Below are 19,752 nucleotides of genomic sequence, written 5' to 3' on the forward strand. Positions count from 1 at the left end.
CTATAACCACTCAGGAAAAGATTGATTTAAATGCCTCGGTAGAAATATCTGCTCAGTTCAGAATGGCAGTCAAAAAAGCATAAATAATGATGGACTGTATATCAAGAAAGGGAGTTGTTTGGCTCTTCAAATTAATGAAGCCAAGTATGAATGTTTTGGAAAATTCACCTATTATTCTAATACATAATGAAATACCAGAACTTCAGTTTCAATTGGTTTTGCATTTCACTATGATTATAGCTCTTTCCTCTACTCTGAACACCAATTCAAATTTTAGCAACAATCATTTTTTCTTCACCTAGCTAACCTTAACCAATCCAGTCAAATTAGTTCTTCAGGCTTGGGTCGAGCCCGCTCTCCACAGATCAGCAACTGTGCTGTGAAGGCTGGTTTGCCCCCTGGAACACTTATTGGCTAAGGAATGGGTAGACTGGAAAAAAATTGGTCTCTTCAACACCCTAGAGCCTGGCTGGCAGGAAATCCCACCCCTACTCTGTGCTGTCAGCTCTCCTCTGATTGGAGAATGGGATTGCCACTGGAGAAGGGACTGTGTGGGTTACAGAAGAGGGCACATGCGGCGATGCAAGGGTGCAGCAGGCTAAGAGTCCGAGCTCAGGGTTGCAGGACAGGCCAGGTTGCAGCCTGAGTGTACGGTCCCTCTGAGCCTGCACCTCATGTAAGAACTGGTCAATGCCCAAAAGGAAGGAGGGCAAAGGAATGGAGGCAAAACGATCTATCAAGACTCCTTGTGATGGATGGAGGTAGGGTTTCATTTAGGCATCTGGGATAAAGGTAATAATTGGAGATATACCAGTCTCCTAGAACTGGAAGGGACCTTGAAAGGTCATTGAGTCCAGCCCCCTGCCTTCACTAGCAGGACCAATTTTTGCCCCAGATCCCTAAGTGGCCCCCTCAAGGATTGAACTCACAACCCTGAGTTTAGCAGGCCAATGCTCAAACCACTGAGCTGTCCTTCTCCCATTGACTGTTCTTTTCAATGAAACTGGGATTCTATCCATTCTAATAAAGGGGTTGGGATCGATTTACCCAGAGTGGTTCCTAGGTGAATTTCTGCCTCCCCAAAGATAGTAAGAATCTATGACAACCTCACAGATGGGGAGCCCCTACCACTAAGCATGGTTGAGAATAGGCAGCACAGAAATGTTCAACTTATCTTAGCACTGCTGAAAATTGTAGCTTCATAACTATAAGTATTACCACAAGGATCAGTAATGACAAACTAAGTATCTTAATATTTTCGTTTGGGACAAATCTTGAATGTTTCCCAGGAATTCACACCACAAGGAAGGTGGCTGCTCTTGGATACTGGTAAAGGGACCACAAGCTGGTCTCAGTTATGCTAGTGTACATCTGTAGTGCAGTTGAATTTCTCTGAATTTACACTTGAGTAACTAAGATCAGAACTGGCCTCTTTAGGCTTAGTAAGCTAAGCGTATGCTATATTAAAGTAATAATGGCCTGGCCTGGCAGACTACTTTGTTATTTATATCTTTCCTCTTTAATATTAAACAGTTCAGTACAAAATGACTAGTCTTCAAATAATCACATCTGGAATAGAAGTCGCAATTGTTAAATTTATCCAAGTTTACGATCACACTCCCAGTGATAACCACCTGGGACTAGATAATACTGTTAAAACCCTACAGGATTTGTATAAAAAAGTATTAATATTTAATACACAATTTGGTTACGACAATAAAAACTTTGTATTTAGGGTAACTTGTATTTTGAAATCCCTTGCTGGTGCTTCATTCACACTGGCATTTAGCACTAAGCAGTCTATTAATTTTGTTGACTTTAAAAATAGTCTTATGTATTAAATTTTTTTAAGCTTTAAAGGATCATGAATCTTCTCTGAACACAACCACTTTAAGATCTTTACTAAGTATGAGAGAGAACCTTGGGTCCATTTTCCAAATTCCACTTTTCTTAGGAAAGTGTTTATAATTTAAAAGGCCATGGAGATAGTCTGGAGCCTGTTTGTACTCATTATTTGTTTCAAAATGGTTTCTTTGGAAGCACGGTTAATAGAACAGAAACAAATTAAATGTCCTTTCTAATTTCACTGAGGAAATGGATCTTTATTTTATAGGTCTTTGACTACAACCTTTGACAGCTAAAATTAGCTTAGCCTTATTGAAACAGATAATGAACCTTTCCCATTATACGTTCATGGATAATACAGTAAATACCAATTAGCCTTAATATATTGAGTTTACAGTAGAACTGTTTTTTAATTTGTGTTAGTGTGAGTCAGTGAACAATGTCCAACCACTCTTCAGGCTTCTCTTTGTTCTAATTTTATCATCATTTGTGTCTGTTTTAGTGGTTCATTTTTTTTAAATGGTGTGTGTGTGTGTGTGTGTGTGTGTGAATATAAATAATTTGTCAAGCAAGCTATCATTCACAAAAAAGAGAAAAATTATCTACTCCATATATCTCTGATGATCTCTATACTAGCTCCCTGTCATTTTCCATCTCAGTAATGGGATTGTGACGTCAGAAGCTAGTGCTTCCTAGACCTGCTCAGGTGGGATGGTGATGATGGTCCCCCTGTCCTTTTTCCAGTGTTTCAAAGCTAAATCAAAAACTGAAGCCCTCCAACTTGGAGGATTAGTATCCATTTTAAGGAACTGTCGTAGCTATCAACCTGTATTTACATTTGTACAATGCCCTGAGTGCTCTTGCGTGGTGATAATTAATACACATTGTTTTTTAATTTAATTTAAGGGTCACTGACTTTCCACAGTCAACATCTCCCTCTAAAGCAGGAGGAGAGACAGGATTGCTTTTTTAACAGCTATTTATTAAGTCAGACTGACAGTCTTGGGATAAATGTTAGAGTGGGTAACTCGTGCTTATTTAGCCCTTTTCACATTTGAGGGTCTCAAAGCACTCTTACAAATATTGTCTCAACACCCCTCTGAATTAGGTTAGAATTATTTCCATTACAGATGGGGAAACTGAAGTGCAGAGTGGTAAAATGCCATACCTAATGATTGTATTGTGCCTGAAACACTCCTGCTGTTTCACAGGGGACCCTCCATATAGATCCTCTCCCATCCCCAAGGAGAGAGGGAGCTCACCCGCTTTTGTGGGACAGTCTCTTTCTGCCACAGAACTTTCAGGAAACACCCCCTCCACTCCTTAACAGGATCAGGATGGAAAGGAATGGGAGCAGGAGGACTGTGGGAGGGGCATCCATCATTAACTCTACATTATTCTCAAGTCCTGTGGTAAACCAAATAAAGAGTTAATGCAGCCTGCGAATGCATTAAATCTTCTGTGGGTCTCCTGGCTTCTGCACTGGGGATACCTCCCTTAAATAGGGTCCCTTGAGAAGCAGCTGAATGGGATCCATTCATAGAGCAGCATTGGCATAAGTCTTGGGTAAAGTATGTCATCTCTTTTCTTGTGAGACAAAAGTACCACGGTGGTATATGTAGCCACCTTATGATATTTTGAAAAGTATCCATTAGATAGATATGATATGTTGTCATCTGTGGGGAAACCGTGATCCCAAGTGAAAGGGATGTGAGGAAACTAGAGGTGGACATAGCAGCTGCACCAGAGCATTTACTTGCACAGACTGAGTCTCTCTCACAAGTCTTTTCATAGAACCATAGCATTTGGTGAGAGGAGGGTGGTCAGAGGGTCAAACTCAGACTTACCTGCTCTTGTCTTTTATTGTGTCGACGCTCTCTGCTCAACCTCAACACCTTAACTCTGCTATACTTTTTCTTCTTTCCTTTTGTAGAGTGTCACTCTCTTGCCACCCAATGGAGTGCTGGAGCCAAAACCCCATGTTTTGTTGCCAGGGAGAATCCATTCTTCTCTGGTATTACAGTGATAAATGTCACTCTTGGAACTGCATAAAATGTAGGAATTCTGAGCTGTGCCTATTGCAGTCTGAGTGCTGCTTTGTCAGTCCAGTGCACTATGAAAAGTGAGTGAAGATATAGTATGTATGTTAAGACCTAGCTGTCTTTGGAGAAACGTTTCATAGACTTTCTCGGAATAACTTTTTTCCATGTTTTATTTACAATATTTATGGAAGATACCAAAGTTTGAACGTTTGTGTAAAGTACAAATGATTCATCTGAAAATTCATACATGTAGCCAGGCACAAAAACTTAATCTAGAACAGCTGTACTGTACTGTTCATGGGAACAATGTTAGAATTAGTAAGCACCAAACTGTCTCCCATTTTTATCCCTAGTATAGCAACAATGGGTCTACAAGATGGGGTCTGGAGATGGAAAACAATTAATTGAAGAGTAAAATTAAACTACTTCTTGGGCTTGTCTACACTGGAAAATTATGTCATGTTAACTAACATGGTACACATTCAATGAGTGGTTCAAGGGTCTTAAACTTAACTTCATCCAGCTGACATGATGTTAATAATGGCAGTTCTTGTGTATGCTTAGTGCTAAATCATGTCAATTCCATGTATTGTAAAATTTTTCCAGTTCAGGCTAGCCCTTTGTGAGAGTTTTTCTAATTCTTGAGACATGAAATTATAGAAATGTAGGACTGGAAAAGACTTTGAGGTCCTATAGTCTGGCCCTCTGTGCTGAGCTAGGACCAAGTGAACTCAGACCATCCCTGATAGATGTTTTGTCTAACCTGTTTAAAAACCTCCAGTTACAGGAATTCCACAGTGTCCCTTGGAAGCCTGGTCCAGAGTTTAACTATCCTTATAGTTAGAAAGGTTTTCCTAATATTTAACCTAAATCTCCCCTGACTGAGAGTTAGCCCATTACTTCTTGTCCCACCTTCAGTGGACATGGAGAATAGTTGATTGCTGTCCTCTTTATAGCAGCGTCTAACATTTGAAGATGATCAGGTACCCCCCCTTAGTCGTCTTTTCTCAAGACTAAACATATCCTATGTTTTTAGTCTTTCTTCAGAGGTCACGTTCTCAGCTCTTATCATTTTGTTGCTCTCCCCTGGACTCTCTCATATTTGTCCATATCTTTCTGAAAGTGTGGCTCCCAGAACTGGACAAAGTACTTCAGCAGAGGCCTCACCAGTGCAGAGTAGAGCGGGACAATTACCTCCTGTGTCTTACATATAACAGTCCTGTTAATACACACTAGAATACTATCTTTATTTGCAACTTTTTAACATTGTTGGCTCATATTCAATTTGTGATCCACTATACCCCCAAAATCCTTTCCAGCAGTAGCCATTTTATATATGTGCATTGGATTTTTCCTTCCTAAATATAATACTTTGCACTTGTCTTTGAGTTGCAGCTAGTTGATTTCAGATCAATTCTCCAATTTATTAAGATCCATTTGAATTCTAACCCTGTCCTCCAGAGTGTTTGTAATCCCTCCCATCTTGGTATCCTGTGCAGATTTTATAAACATACTCTCCATTCCATTATCCAAGTCATTAATGAAAATACCAGACCCAGGATTGACCCCTGTGAGACTTCACTAGATACATACGCCCACTCTGGCAGTGAATCATTGATAACTACTCCTTGAGTACAGTTTTTCAACCAGTTGTGCGCCCACCTTATAGCAATTTCATCTAGACCACATTTTCCTACTTTATTTATAAGAATATCATGTGGGAATGTGTCACAAGCCTTTCTAAAATCAAGATGTATCACATCTACTGCTTCCCCCTCCTCCCCATCCACTAGGCCAGTAGTGCTGTCAAAGAAGAAAATTAGGTTAGTTTGGCATTATTATTTTCTTGACCAATCCACACTGGCTATTATTTATCACCTTATTATTCTCTAGGTGTTTACCAACTGATTGTTTAATAACCTGTTCCAGTGTCTTTCCAGTTATTGAAGTTAGGCTGACTGACTTATAATTCACAGGGTACTCTTTGTTTTCCCTTCTCCAGTCCTCAGGGACCTCACCTATTCTCTATGAGTTTGCAAAGATAATCGCTAATGGTTCTGAGGTTGCTTCAGCTAGTTCCGTAAGTATCTTTCTCTAGCTCCTAATGCATTTATAGTATCTTGTCTTATTGCTTTTTATGTCTCTTGCTAGGTGTAACTCATTCTGTACCTTAGTCTTTCTCATTTTGTCCCTTCGTGCTTGCACTATTCTTGTGTACTACTCTTTAGCAACTGGCCCATGATTCCTCTTTTTGTAGGATTCCTTTTTGATTTTCAGGTCATTAAAGAGCTCCTGATGCAGCTGTGCTGGCCTCTTGCTCCAGGCTTTTCTTCATGCCGGGATAGTTTGTGGTTGTGCCTTTAACATTGTCTTTTTGAGAAACTGCCAACTCTCCTCACCCCATTTTTCCCTTAGTGGCCCATGGAAAGAAAACTTCATTGCCCTGATTCTGCTGCTTTCACGCCTTCATTTCCTTAGAATGATGAAATCTATTATTTCATAATCACTTTCACCCAAGTTCCCTGCCCGTCTTTCCTGAACAAGCTGTCCCCCTCTGTACCAACATTCAAGTCATGAGATTTATCCCACCAAATCTCTGTGGTTTGAATTGTCATACTTTTAGCTTGTGTACTATGGCTTCCAATTCTTCTTGTTTATTCCCCATACTCCTTGCATTTGTGAATAGACATCTAAAATGTTGAGCACGTTCCCTCTCTGTATTTCCTCTTGTTGCTCCTATGACCCTGTTGTAATTTTCCATTTCCTTCCCACCTCCAACTTACAGGCCTCTGCCAAAGTCACTTTCTTTATATGCTTACCTGTGGGCTTTCATCACCTGGACCCTTTGAACCTAGTTTAAAGCCCTCCTCACTAGGTTAGTGACTCGGTGTCTGAGGATATTTTTCCTCTTTTGTCAGGTGGACTCCATCTCTTCCTAGCTGTTCTCCTTCACAGAACTGCAGTTGAGGAAACAAAGCCTCCCCTCCCGCCACGGCAGCATGTACACAGCCATGCATTAGTTTCCAGAATGTGTGTTCATGCGCGGGTCCTTATTTTCAATGGGCAGAATGGATGAAAACATCACCTGTGCCCCTGACCTTTTCAGCCTTGCTCCCAGAGCCCTGTAGTCACTGCTGATCTGCTCAGGGTGATACCTAGCAGTATCGTTAGTGCCCATATGGATGAGCAGCATGGGGTAGTGGTCTGAGGACTAGATGAGACGTGGCAACCTTTCCATAACATCTTGGATGCAGGCTCCAGGCAGACAGCACGCCTCTTAGGATGCTTGGTCAGCAGATGGATGCCTCAATTTCCCTCTGATGGGAGTCTCTGACCACCACCCTTTGCCGCCTCCTCAGAAGTGGTGGCCATGAGCATCCAAGCCTTAGGGATCTGCTCCTCTCCTCTTGTTGCTAATAATGCATGAGCTGGCCATTTGAAGAAAAACTGTCTTCCTCTGCTGGCAAACTCAGCTGGTGAACTCCCTTAGTCTCCCAGTGCCCTTGTCTCACCCACTACACGTCTTACCAGCCACTGGAAGACTGTGCTTTTTAAAGCCTGGGCTCCATGCATGCTCTAGAGATCACAGCTGGAACACTGACACGAAGGCTCTCTTTCTCCACAAGAAGAGTGAACATCTGACGACTGACTATCCATATTAGGACTGTGCAAAGGTTTGAAATAGAGACCTGAACTCATCCCAAATCATTATGAGTTGGGTATCATCTTGCCTTGGTGAAAATCCAGAGAGGTCCCTGAACCTAAGAATGCTGTTCATCTATTGCTTTATTTCCCAGTCCTCCATGTAAATGTCATTTGAACCTCCAATCATCTCAGTGGCTTTTGATCTCTCCTAAGGGTTTGGCGAGGTGACAGACCTCCTCCCATCCTTTAGCTGAGTGTTTGGGGATACTCAGTAGCTGTTCCTCATCTACCAAGAAGATTCATTGGAGGTACTGCCTTATGATCCACTGTCCCCAATTGCATCAGAATCTTTCGTCGGGGCAGGAAGCCTCCTTAAGGCAGCAGAGTTGGGAAATACGCCACATGGCAGTCAGTTTACACAGTGAGGCAGAGGAGAGAGAACCCTTGCATCTAGCTTGGTACTTAATGAGTTCCTTGGCAACAGAGTGCTAGGCAAAAGAAAATTGATCCCTACCATGTTAGGGATTATGAACTGTCTCTGCCCTGGTCTTGTTCTGTGAGATGGCCATAGTTTGGAGCATGAGCGTTTCCTAGCACCTGCTACCGCAAGAAAAGGCGGGTAGACTCTTTCCATCTTCCTCCCCTCCCCTACTCCAAAGATCCTTACAGACTTAGGGGTAGAGAAACAGTGGCCCAAACTGCGATATACCTGGGATAAGGGGTACCTGACCTCAGGTTGGCAGACCACACACTCCTTCCTCCAAAGAGCTTGGGAGAGATTTTGACATGGAGAGCATTTATTTGATGTTTAAGTAAAGGGATGCTTATTCACGTATAGATTAGTGAAGCTGATGTCTTTATATTCGGGATGGAGGAAAGTCATGTGATTAAAGCACAGCACTGGGAGTTGTGCGTCTGTGTCCTTAGCTTTTTGAAATTATAAAATGGGCATACTAATGGGGTTTGTTTGATTAACTAACCTGTTGAGGCCCTTTGAGAGGGACAGTGATGTGGAATAATAATGTATGATTCATTAATTGGAAAGTGGATGGTTCATTAGTACTTATCCATATTCACTTCTGAAGGACAACTGTACCCTAAGAGGGATATTTCTAATCTGCGTGCCCCTCCAAACAATCTGTTTGGCTGATACTGTAGAACATTCTGTTTGGTAATTAAATCTTGACAGTTAAATTGTAGTTTATGGAAACAAGCTATGGAGTTTTGTAAGGTTGTGCCTCTGCATATTAAAAGCAGCACTTGACCAGATGGGTTTTTACAGTTCAGTCAAGTATGCCTTGAAAGCGTTATTATCAAGGATAAGTGATAGCTATTTTCATAATAAGAACACTGTGTATTATAGTATGTGGAAGAGGTGTAGTACAAAGCTACTCCAAAAAGCCCACAAAGCTGCAAAACATTAATTTCAATGTTTTTGTTTTGCTATGAGAAACTATAGATTATTTAGACCATCAGATGACTTTCTGGTGCTCTTCCTCATCTACCATTGATAGCTCATCTGACATGCACAACAATTTGTTCTTATTGCCATTTTCTTTCACTTTACTGACCTGTATTTGTTCTTTGTTTGCCTGTATGACTTTCACATTTAAACAGGCTTTAAACAGTAACTGTTTGATTTTATACTTATGTTACTAGATAACTCCACATTTCTAACAAGCAAAACTGTTAAAAATATCTTTAGAACAATCTCTGGATTTAATATGTGACACAAAATGAAGGAAGATGTATGTCTTACTTTTATTCTTTGATCTTGGGCAGAGATGGTTTCTGCTGGCTATAAACACAGAAAAAACAATTCTAGACATCCCTAGCACAACTGCAGTGTCTGAAGGGAATCTGTTAACACTGAGGGTATGTCTACACTATGGGATTATTCCGATTTTACATAAACCGGTTTTGTAAAACAGATTGTATAAAGTCGAGTGCACGCGGCCACACTAAGCACATTAATTTGGCGGTGTGCGTCCATGTACCAAGGCTAGCATCGATTTCCGGAGCGTTGCACTGTGGGTAGCTATCCCGTAGCTATCCCATAGTTCCTGCAGTCTCCCCCGCCCATTGGAATTCTGGGTTGAGATCCCAATGCAAAAACAGTGTCACGGGTGATTCTGGGTAAATGTCATCACTCAATCCTTGCTCCGTGAAAGCAACGGCAGACAATCATTTTGCGCCCTTTTTCCCTGGATTGGGAGCTCAGCCAAGAATGCAAATGCTTTTCGGGGACTGTGGGATAGCTGGAGTCCTCAGTACCCCCTCCCTCCCTCCATGAGCGTCCATTTGATTCTTTGGCTTTCCGTTACGCTTGTCACACAGCACTGTGCTCTGGCCTCTGTCTATCATAGCCTGGAGATTTTTTCAAATGCTTTGTCATTTCGTCTTCTGTAACGGAGCTCTGATAGAACAAATTTGTCTCCCTATACAGCGATCAGATCCAGTATCTCCCGTACGATCCATGCTGGAGCTCTTTTTGGATTTGGGACTGCATCACCACCCATGCTGATCAGAGCTCCACGCTGGGCAAACAGGAAATGAAATTCAAAAGTTTGCGGGGCTTTTCCTGTCTACCTGGCCAGTGCATCCGAGTTCAGATTGCTTTCCAGAGCGGTCACAATGGTGCACTGTGGGATACCACCCGGAAGCCAATACTGTCGATTTGCGGCCACACTAACCCTAATCCGACATGGCAATATGGATTTCAGTGCTGCTACTCTCGTCGGGGAGGAGTACAGAAATCGGTTTAAAGAGCCCTTTATATCGATATAAAGGGCCTCGTTGTGTGGACAGGTGCAGGGTTAAATCGGTTTAACGCTGCTAAATTCGGTTTAAACGGGTAGTGTAGACCAGGCCTGAGAAAATGAGGAACACACAATTAGTGACCACTCGTGAAAAGATTGGGAAATTCACTTAAACCAGTATCACAGAGGAATTAATAGAATCATAGATTATTAGGGTTGGAAGGGACCTCAAGAGATCATCTAGTCCAACCCCCTGCTCAAAGCAGGACCAATCCCCAAATGGCCCCCTCAAGGATTGAACTCACAACCCTGGGTTTAGCAGGCCAATGCTCAAACCACTGAGCTATGTAGAAGAAGCGAGGATAGATTCCATTTCACCAGGGCATCATTCAACTGTCTTAACCATAAAACTATCTGTTCTCTTCCTGCAACCCCCCACCTCCTACACTACACTATACAATCCTGAATCATCCCATGAGCACCATCCATCCTGTGTTTACGCAACCTTAATTCCGGTACTTCCTAACCTTTGAGTGCTTGATTTTACAAGCTTAGCAAGTTTTTTAATGTAGGATGCTTTTTTATGTAATTGCTTTCTTTAAAAAGCATAGGTAAACTTTAAAAACACAAACTTCCTCATGTGGCATTATATTGACATCCATATTGGTCATCAGCTGGGTCTAAACCTTTACCAGGAGCGGCGCCAGGATTTCTGGTGCCCTAGGCAGAATTCAGGGGGCAGCATTTTGTGCGCTCCCCACGGGGCGCGCGGGAGATTCCGGTGCCGCTCCTGTCGCACTGCCTAAGAAGGACCCTCCACCGAAATGCCGCAGGTGACAGCGGCAGTCATTGAGCTGCTCAATTGCCTCCCGCTATTTTCCATGGCACATTGGCAGAAGGTCCTTCTTCGACGGCGTGACAGGAGCGGAACTGGAAGCTCCCGCGCGCCCCGTGGGGAGCACACAAAATGCCACCCCCCGAATCCTGGTGCCCTAGGCGATTGCCTAGGGTCGCCTAATGGAAGCACCGGCCCTGATCTTTACATCCCTAGCACAGACCTCTACACTTGAACTAATAGGATAACTAATAGCAATAGAAGGTTGTCATCCTGTGTGTCACAAAACTCACATTTTGTTAGTAGGCTTCACTACTATTTTTGGACAGTAGAGGAATGTTGAAATTAGAGAATCTTGGGTTCTATTCCAGGTTCTCAGAGATTGTATTGTAGTTATTACAGACCCTTCTGTCCTTGTCCCAGTCCCCCACCACCTCGGCTCTTAATCCCAGTCTCCCCACCACCATATATCTCAATCTCTCCACTCACCAGCCCTCCAGGCCGGGCCTCTCACACCTCTCCATTCCAGTCAGGCTGCTTCCTCCCTTTTCCTCCATGCTTTCTGGTTACCAGCAGGGGGAGCACTGAGTGCACCCAAGAGAAAGTCTCCCTGCTGTCAGTTCTGGTGCCATGCACCACAGTAGATCATTCTGAAAGTGCTGAGGAGCAACTGCATGGAAAATCCAGCTCAGCCCCTTGAGCCCTGAGATGGAGCACACTCAGTGCAGACAGGATCTTCAGAGAATTCAGTGGCCAAAGTCTAACATGTCTCAACTGAACATGTGCAAACAGATATTTTAAGTCCCATAACTTGGCGAAATTTGGCCACATTTCACCTGGACATCACAAGGCACATCCTTGATAGCAAGGTGACTTCCCTCCTTGCTAGATTTAAAAGTCCTGTTCTGGAGAACAGAAGTGGTAGAGCTTCTCAACAAAACTGTTGTTTTTTAAAAAATAAAATCTTACATGGGCAAAAAAACATATTATTCCCTAACCTCATTCCCTCCATCCCCATTGCACAAAAGCATTAGTTGAATGGTTCTGTATGTTTAACAGCAGTAATTTAATCAATAAAACTGGCATTAAATGGTCACAATTAAGTTTCCAAATTAACATCTCATTAAAAAGAAAGGGTGAAGCTCACGCCCTGCTTAACGTTGTTGTTGTTGTTGTTTTAGTCCAGATGTGGGCAAACTACGGCCCACGGTACCCTCCTGCCCAGCCCATGAGCTCCTGCCCTGGGAAGCTAGCCCCTGGCCGCTCCCCCGCTGTTCCCCCTCTCCCACAGCCTCAGCTCACTGCGCCGCTGGCGCAATGCTCTGGGTGGCGGGGCTGTGAGTCCTTGCTGGGCAGTGCTGCTGCAGAGCCGCAGCCTGACCCTGTGCTGTGAGCTGCGTGGTGGCGTGGCTGGCTTCAGCTGGGCAGCGCGGCTGCCTGTCCTGGTGGTCTGGGCAATGTGGCCGAGCGCGGTAAGGGGGCAGGAAGCAGGTGGGGTTGGATAGAGGGCAGGGGAGTTTGGAGTGGTGGTCAGGGGGTAGGGGTGTGGATAGGGGTCTGAACAGTCAGAGGACGGGAACGGGGGTTGAATGGAGGCAGGGATCCTGGGGAGCAGTCAGGAATGAGAGGAGGGGTTGGATTGGGTGGTGGGGGCAGTCAGGGACAGGGCGTCTGGGGGCAGTCAGGGGACAGGGAGGGATGGATGGATGGGCAGGAGTCCTGGGGGGCTGTCAGGGGACAAGAAGCAGGGGGGTTTGATAGGGGGCTGGGGCCTCCCCTAACCCGCCCTCCATATAATTTTGGAAATCCGATGTGGCCCTCAGGCCAAAAAGTTTGCCCACACCTGTTTTAGTCTATGGCTACATCCATACTGATATAATCAGGTTCTAAAGCTGTTTTCAAGAACCAATGTTCAGGAACATGGTTCAAATGTAATTTAAATTGTATGTCCTGTCCTCAGTGGCTGGCACAACTGTGCTACCTGTAACCACTTTCTGTAGTCATTCCTGAAAAAAGCTTCCGAACACAGGCACTTTCACAGCATAGGCTGGCCTAAATTGCATGCAGACCACAGCAGCTGTTAGTTAGCATTGTGATTTTGAAGGCCATTTTCCCAGCAGCCTCTCTGACTATACTTAACTGAACTTTAAAAAGAGAGTTTTTACTATGTCACCGGTATCTAATGTGGGTCACATATGTGAGTGCCACTATTAGGTCAGACCATCCTTTCCTCAACATCCATCTGCTTCATGCATATTCAGTGTGCTTTTTTCTCAGCTTCCAGCTGCTCCATACATCTTTGGTGGGCTTCCTTCTCCCTTTGGTGAGCTCTCTTCTCCACTTCCTCAGCTGCTTTTTTCTCTTTCATCCAGGCTTCCACCATCCGCATTTCCTGCTATTGGCCGCCCTTATCTGCACTCTGATCACTTCTGCTGTAGCTGGCATCTGGGGCAGGGCAAGGCGGAGACCCTGCTTTCTTGTCAGAGTTCATGAGCAAAGCTCCCAGTTCCTGATCTGGAGGTTTCTTCTTACATGGTAACCCCCTTTGCGAGCACAAATCTTTAAGGGTTTTTTTGTCAAGACCCTCATGCATCCGTGACTCACTCATTGTAACTGATCTTTAATCCTTGAAATTCTCATTATCAAATTTAAACTCTATATTAGTGTTGGATTCTGATCTTTAAGCCCAATTGAACTGTGGCATGTGAATCCTGATCCAACTATGCCAAATTGTCACCGGTGTCTAATGTGGGTCACAACTAAGTGCCAATATTAGGTCAGACTGTCCCAACTGGGCAGACACTCCACACTGATGGTATATTCTATAATTAGAAGTAACAAAACCAGCAATAAACTGTGCTCCTGGAGCACTAAACTAGCTCGCCATGGAGCTACAGACAGTCCCCTTAGTGCTCCAGTCTCATTTACCACCCAGACAAACTGGACTACAGTAGAACCTTAAAGTTATGAACACCAGAGTTATGAACTGATCAGTCAACTACACCCCTCATTTGGAACCGGAAGTACAATCATGCAGCAGTAGAGACCAAAAAAAAAAAGTACAGTACTATGTTAAACATAAACTACTAAAAAAAAAAGCAGCATTTTTTTCTGCATAGTAAAGTTTCAAAGCTGTATTAAGTCAATGTTCAGTTGTAAACTTATGAAAAAAACAGAGTTCTTTCAGAATTACGATCATGTCAGAGTTACAAACAACTTCTATTCCCGAGGTGTTTGAGAACCGCTACTATAGGAAGATCGGATGTCCCCTCCCCATACAAGGCCTAGCTGATAAGTCAGGGATCCTTGCATCCCCAGCAGATAATATATGCCTGGAAGAACATATGTGCTGCAATGCCTAGGAAGAAAGGGGGTGATTTCAAAGTTATAAGCCCACTTTGCATTTTGTTGCATGTTTGGATTTATTTCATGACTTCAGTGTTACTTTATAATAATCTATGTTATTAAAGGCTTTGAGATATGAAGTCTACAAAACCCAGGAAACGGTGTCCCTTTTAACAGCAGAATACTGCACAAGAAACCTGAAATAAAGTGGATATAATTATATTGAAGTTACCAGTGTAACTCCACTGTAGTTTTGCTTCAATACCTATAATTTCTACTAAATCCTCATAAGTAGAAGGCTAACTCCATGGCAAAGAGTAATTACAGTGCCTCAAATTTTCAAGTGGCTACTTAATTTGGGAGCCCAGCTAGAGTCTCCTTTAAAGATTTACAAACATGCCACATGTCTCCATCCCTCTTCTCCACAGTTTTCAAATAATGCCTATTTAAAGTCTAGCCCCCTTTTGTCTGCAGAGCAGTTAGTAAATCTGTGCAGTAAGTGTCATTGCCAAGTGCCCTTAGCAACACAAATGGTTTGGTATATAGCAAACAAGCTTCCATTATTATTAACAGGAGTTTGTTACACTGCCTCAGATATGGTTTTTTAAATTTTTATTTTTTAATTCTTATTTCCGTTAGTTAAATTCTGGATATTTAGAACTTAAGAATCTGTAAATAACTCTCCTGTATTACACTGTCTTCTTTAAACTATATCCTTAAGTCTTGCCATGTTTTTTTTTAATAGAGAAGAAAATGTTATACTCTGTGTAATTATTTTTAACTAAGTAGATTATCATGATACAGAACAATAGTTTCCTCAATAGGACCACCCAGAAAAGACTTCAGTAGAATTTTGTGAAAGCAGTTTGTTTCAATAATATTTAACATAGAATTAAATATTTAGAAAACAGTAATTAGCCGTCATCTTCCCGTACTACCCCTGGTATTTTAAACACAGTATGCACAACACTGGAAATGATGCCACTGGCAATATTAAAGTTGTTTATCTCCCACATATGGTTTTATGTGATGTAAGTGTTGTAGAATAGAGTTGGCAATACCAACATTTAGGCATGCGACGCAATTCTGTTTCTCATTAAGAACGTTTAAGTAACCATAGAAGGATGCTTCCTGTTTACACGGTAACGTCTGCATCTTGGACTAACTAACCTATGAAATTCAAAGTCAAGAAGCTTTGATGATATCGTAGCAGTGCACAGTTGGAGACTTACCACTCCAACAACAAAAAATATCCGTACACTCAGCATGTTTAATGTACGAGCACGAGAATAGAAATGAAATATATATTACCCCTACCCCTACCACCGAGTGTGTTTTTGTGGTTTGTTTTTTGTTGTTGGGGGGGCGGGACCCACATAAGTTTTAGCTGGAAAGGTAGCTAAATTTGACCAAGTTCCCAGCTGCCTCCAGTTCTCCTCCCCTGAGTTTGAGTGAAGAATGAAGAGGAGAGGGAGATCTACCACAGTGTGATTTTGTAAGAAAGAGGAGAATTTGGGAGACAGGACTGGGGCTGGGGTTAGGAGACCAGTGTTTTTACATGAGGATGGAGAAGTAATTAACCTACTTGGATCTGCTTGTTCACTATGGTAATGTTATCTTTTTTTAATAATTTCTGTGTATTTGTGATAGCCTCTGAAGGGGAATACTTGAGTGCAGTTGAGCTCCTGGTGAATCCTGATAGTTGCTGATTTTAATATTATTATTGAATTTCATATAAATACCAGGCGGGCTAATGATTTATGATAAAATCTTTGTTTTGGACTACCTATAAAGTCTTCTGCATCTGATATTTGCATCTTTTGGAGCCATTTGCATCTTTTGAAGCCAAAATTCTAGGGAAAACCCTCATTTCCATTTCAATTAATTAGTTTCCTACCTCCTGGCTACCTCTAGATGTTGGCTTTTATGCAGCTAGAATGAATTATAGTCATTTCAAGAAGATGTTGTACAGTTACGTAATGTATATTTGTATTTCTCCCCTCTGGAGAAGAGAGTAAACTTGTGTGTGGAAAGATTACATCAATCTGTGCTGGAGTCTTTAAAACGTTCTTTATAATTAAATCCTTTCTCAAACAAATATCCGAGAAAAGAATAAACCCATTGAAGCATTCATATATTTTATTATCGCATCACAGTAGTGATGCTGTATTTATGGTTGAGATCCTTTAATTTTCAAGGGCTAGAAAACATTGCTTTTTGACCTGAAATGTCTCATGTTGAGAGGTGCATTGTGTGTGTTTGTTTTTTAAACGACTAACCTTTTAAAAATGTGAAGATAAACTTCCCTGACTCAGAAGCATTTAGACCTTAATTTATCCATGTTCTCCAATTGGCACTAAGACAGTTTTGTCCTCCTCCTCTTTTTTTTTTTAATTGAAATTAGTCATCTTGTAGGAGTGCATCTGCCTGTCTGGAGTCGAGAATTCTGGTACGGTCTGACCGGAATAAGAATGGTACAGAAGCAATACAGGGCTTTTTGTTTGTTTTTCCTGCTGGGCAAGAGGACATTTTGGAGACTGTGCCTGAGAGACTTCAAGAGACTTGATTATTCCTGGCCTTTAATACATACAGCAAGAGAGAAAAACAGGTGAAGGAGGGAGTAGACTTTGGACTGGCAGATGCCTCAATTATGAGAAGACCAATTTTTAGGTATAGCAAACCTATGTCAGGCTCAGACACTGTGGAAGGAGGAACAGGCTGTAGGTCTATAGAGGGGTAGGAAGGATAAAGCAGAACAAATATTAGAGATCCTCCAATTGCAAGATCTTCTGCACCTAAAGGCCGTGCTGGCTAAGGACTGGATGTGGTCTTTCTGATGGTGTGTGTGAATGACAGCTCAAGTGGAGAGTGCAAGTAAGAGGTTCTGTTCAGAGCTGGGTGCAAAACAAATCCTTGTATCTGATGGAGGTGAATTTGTTGGCGCTGGTGTCTTACATGAATGGCTATTTTGACCCATCTGAAAACAGAATCCTCATATGCTTTAGATCACTTATTCTGACTGCAGTAGAAAGAAAAGGTTTATAAAAGGAAAGGGTGATTTTTATTTTTATATTATTTTGTCAAAAAAGATTGTGTGGGGAGGGAGGTGGATTGAAATGAGAATGACACGAACAGTGGGTGGCTATGCTGGATAATCTCTACACCCCATCTGTCTGCAGTATTCCGTTCCAGGCTTGGGTGAAAAGACAGTCAAGGCTGCCCCAATGTGCAAGGCTGTGGCTTGTAAGTCTTCGCTCCTGTTTGTGGCTGCAATTGGCAGAGGAGTGGACCTGATACTGGACCTTGGTGGATGAGAAATATGACTTGGCCCTGGAATAAGGAAAAGAGTCTCTGCTGGAGTTGTGAGGAATCCTGCGAGGATTTAACTCCGTATGCAACCTCTTTACCTTCTCGACGTGATTCTTTCTCAGGTCAGAAGAATATTGAATTCCCTTGTCTGGAGTTTCTCTAAAAAAGATGTTGCCCATCAAAAGGACCGTGGATATGACAGGTTGTCAGGCTAGTGGGGTCTGATCCTGGTCCCTTGGACTGGTTTTATACCTGTATGAATAAGGAGGAATTTCACAACTATAATTGAGAGCAGAATCAAGCCCACTGTCTGCTTTCCTGGATCTGAACCAAATAATTCAGTCTAGCTACAGTGGAAAAGAGACTGAAAGAAAAATGGTGAGTGTTTTCGCATCACATACAAAGACTGTGGGGAGGGATATAATTTTCTCTCTGATGCATTTGGGTTTGACTTTTGCCGTAAGCATCTTTGCAAGGAGCTTAACCCAGGTGAGCGATGCCTGTGCTGTAACCATGATAATCAGAGAGCCCTTCAAAGCTGTTACAGACTTAATAGTCTTTGCCTGAGTGGCGTTCAATCTGCTTGTCATCTAGGTTCTTCAGATAAGCAGCACACTCCATAGGGATATCAGTCTTCTTTGTAAGTTGTGAAATAGACACATCCACTTCAGGGGTTCCTTCAGACTTCTCCGGTCTGTCTCCCTGCATTGTGTGATGCTTTTTGGCACTCCTGGCTGAGAGAGGAGTTCTTGAGGTGTATTTGCTCTGAGACCACAATACTTTGTAATGACTCAGGTAGAGGAAATTCTACAGCATTTTTTAAAAGATTCTCTTTTCCTGCTTCTTGCGCAGCGTCTTAATGACAGTGGATGTTAATCCAACCATTTTACCTTGAAAGAGTCTGTCACTGTCAGACTCCTCTGCAGATTGAGAGGAGGAAGGACAGAAAGTTTACACTCCTCAGAGGAGGGAAGTGCATTTGCTTTATTCTTTTAAATGAAAACACACTTTTTGGCTTTTTAGAGTATTTACACTTTATAGGTTTCAAAGTGTTCACTTTGGCCTTCCTCTGATGGCGACATTGGAGGGGAGGGGATGTCAGGCTCCTCTGGGTCTGAAGCTAAGAAAGTATGATTCCAGGAAGAGGTGTGAGTTAGGTACCTGCTGAATAAAGTGCCAGGCAATAATGAGGGGAGGCCCCTTAAGCAGCAGGTCTAATATTCAGGAAGAAGAGGAGAGTCCTTTAGAAGTGCTTTTTCTGAGGACTGAAAAGGGCAGGGGCTGGTTTTAATGTCGGAGAGATCTGCAGACTTGTACTGCTGAGAGAGAGGTGCTGCCGCCTTTCTACTTTTTGGAAGAATTCTTTCAGCTTTTGTTCTTTTCAATCAAGGAGAGCGACACAAATGGGGTGCCTAGAGTGTGTCAGGCTAAACATTCAGGCATCACACTGATAGCCCACTCCCAGGGGCACTCTTCTCTGCCCTCCTGCACTAAGAACCTTATCCGGTAGTTAGTGGGGTGTGGTTCAGTCCAAAAGACAAAAGAGGAAAGAGAGAAGGGAAAGGCCAAGAAGAAAAAAAAGGAAAAGAGAAAATGCCTCTGACCCACATGGCTAGGCCTGCCACTGTCCAGTACATCCAGCAGAGATACTTCTGCTGCTGTCTCCATGCCTCTTTGACTGTGGGCTTTGTGGTTTGCACTCAAGGCTGGTGTACGCACTCCACTGGAGAACGTACCCTGTGAGTGGGTTAAAGAATGCCAGGGAGAAAGGAGGAGTGTCTTGTGATCAAAGCACAGGAGCAGGAGTCGAGATTTCAGTTTAGTTCCCAGCTCTGCTACATGTTTCCTATGTGACTTAACTTTGCTGTGCCTCAAGTTCCCCCTCTGTGAAAACAAGAGGATAATATTTAACAGGGAGGATTAGTTCACTAATATTTGTAAAGTGCTTTTGAAATGCTGTGATGGAAGGCTT

At 42.7% G+C, this 19,752-nt stretch overlaps 1 protein-coding gene across 15 annotated transcripts in view; it reads left to right on the forward strand.

Moving 5' to 3' along the window:
* HTR1F (5-hydroxytryptamine receptor 1F) overlaps positions 1-19,752 on the forward strand; it is a 243,398-nt gene that overhangs the window by 150,474 nt on the left and 73,172 nt on the right. The window contains exon 1 of one of the 15 annotated variants that reach the window (XM_039541363.1): positions 17,996-18,158. The exons of the other annotated variants lie outside the window; for them this stretch is intronic. The gene's annotated coding sequence lies outside the window, so the exon portion shown is untranslated. Of the gene's footprint in view, positions 1-17,995; positions 18,159-19,752 lie in introns of those variants that run through there. 15 annotated transcript variants of the gene reach the window in all.

This window comes from Mauremys reevesii, linkage group 1 (assembly GCF_016161935.1).
Source record: "Mauremys reevesii isolate NIE-2019 linkage group 1, ASM1616193v1, whole genome shotgun sequence".
NCBI classification, from domain to species: Eukaryota; Metazoa; Chordata; order Testudines; family Geoemydidae; genus Mauremys; species Mauremys reevesii.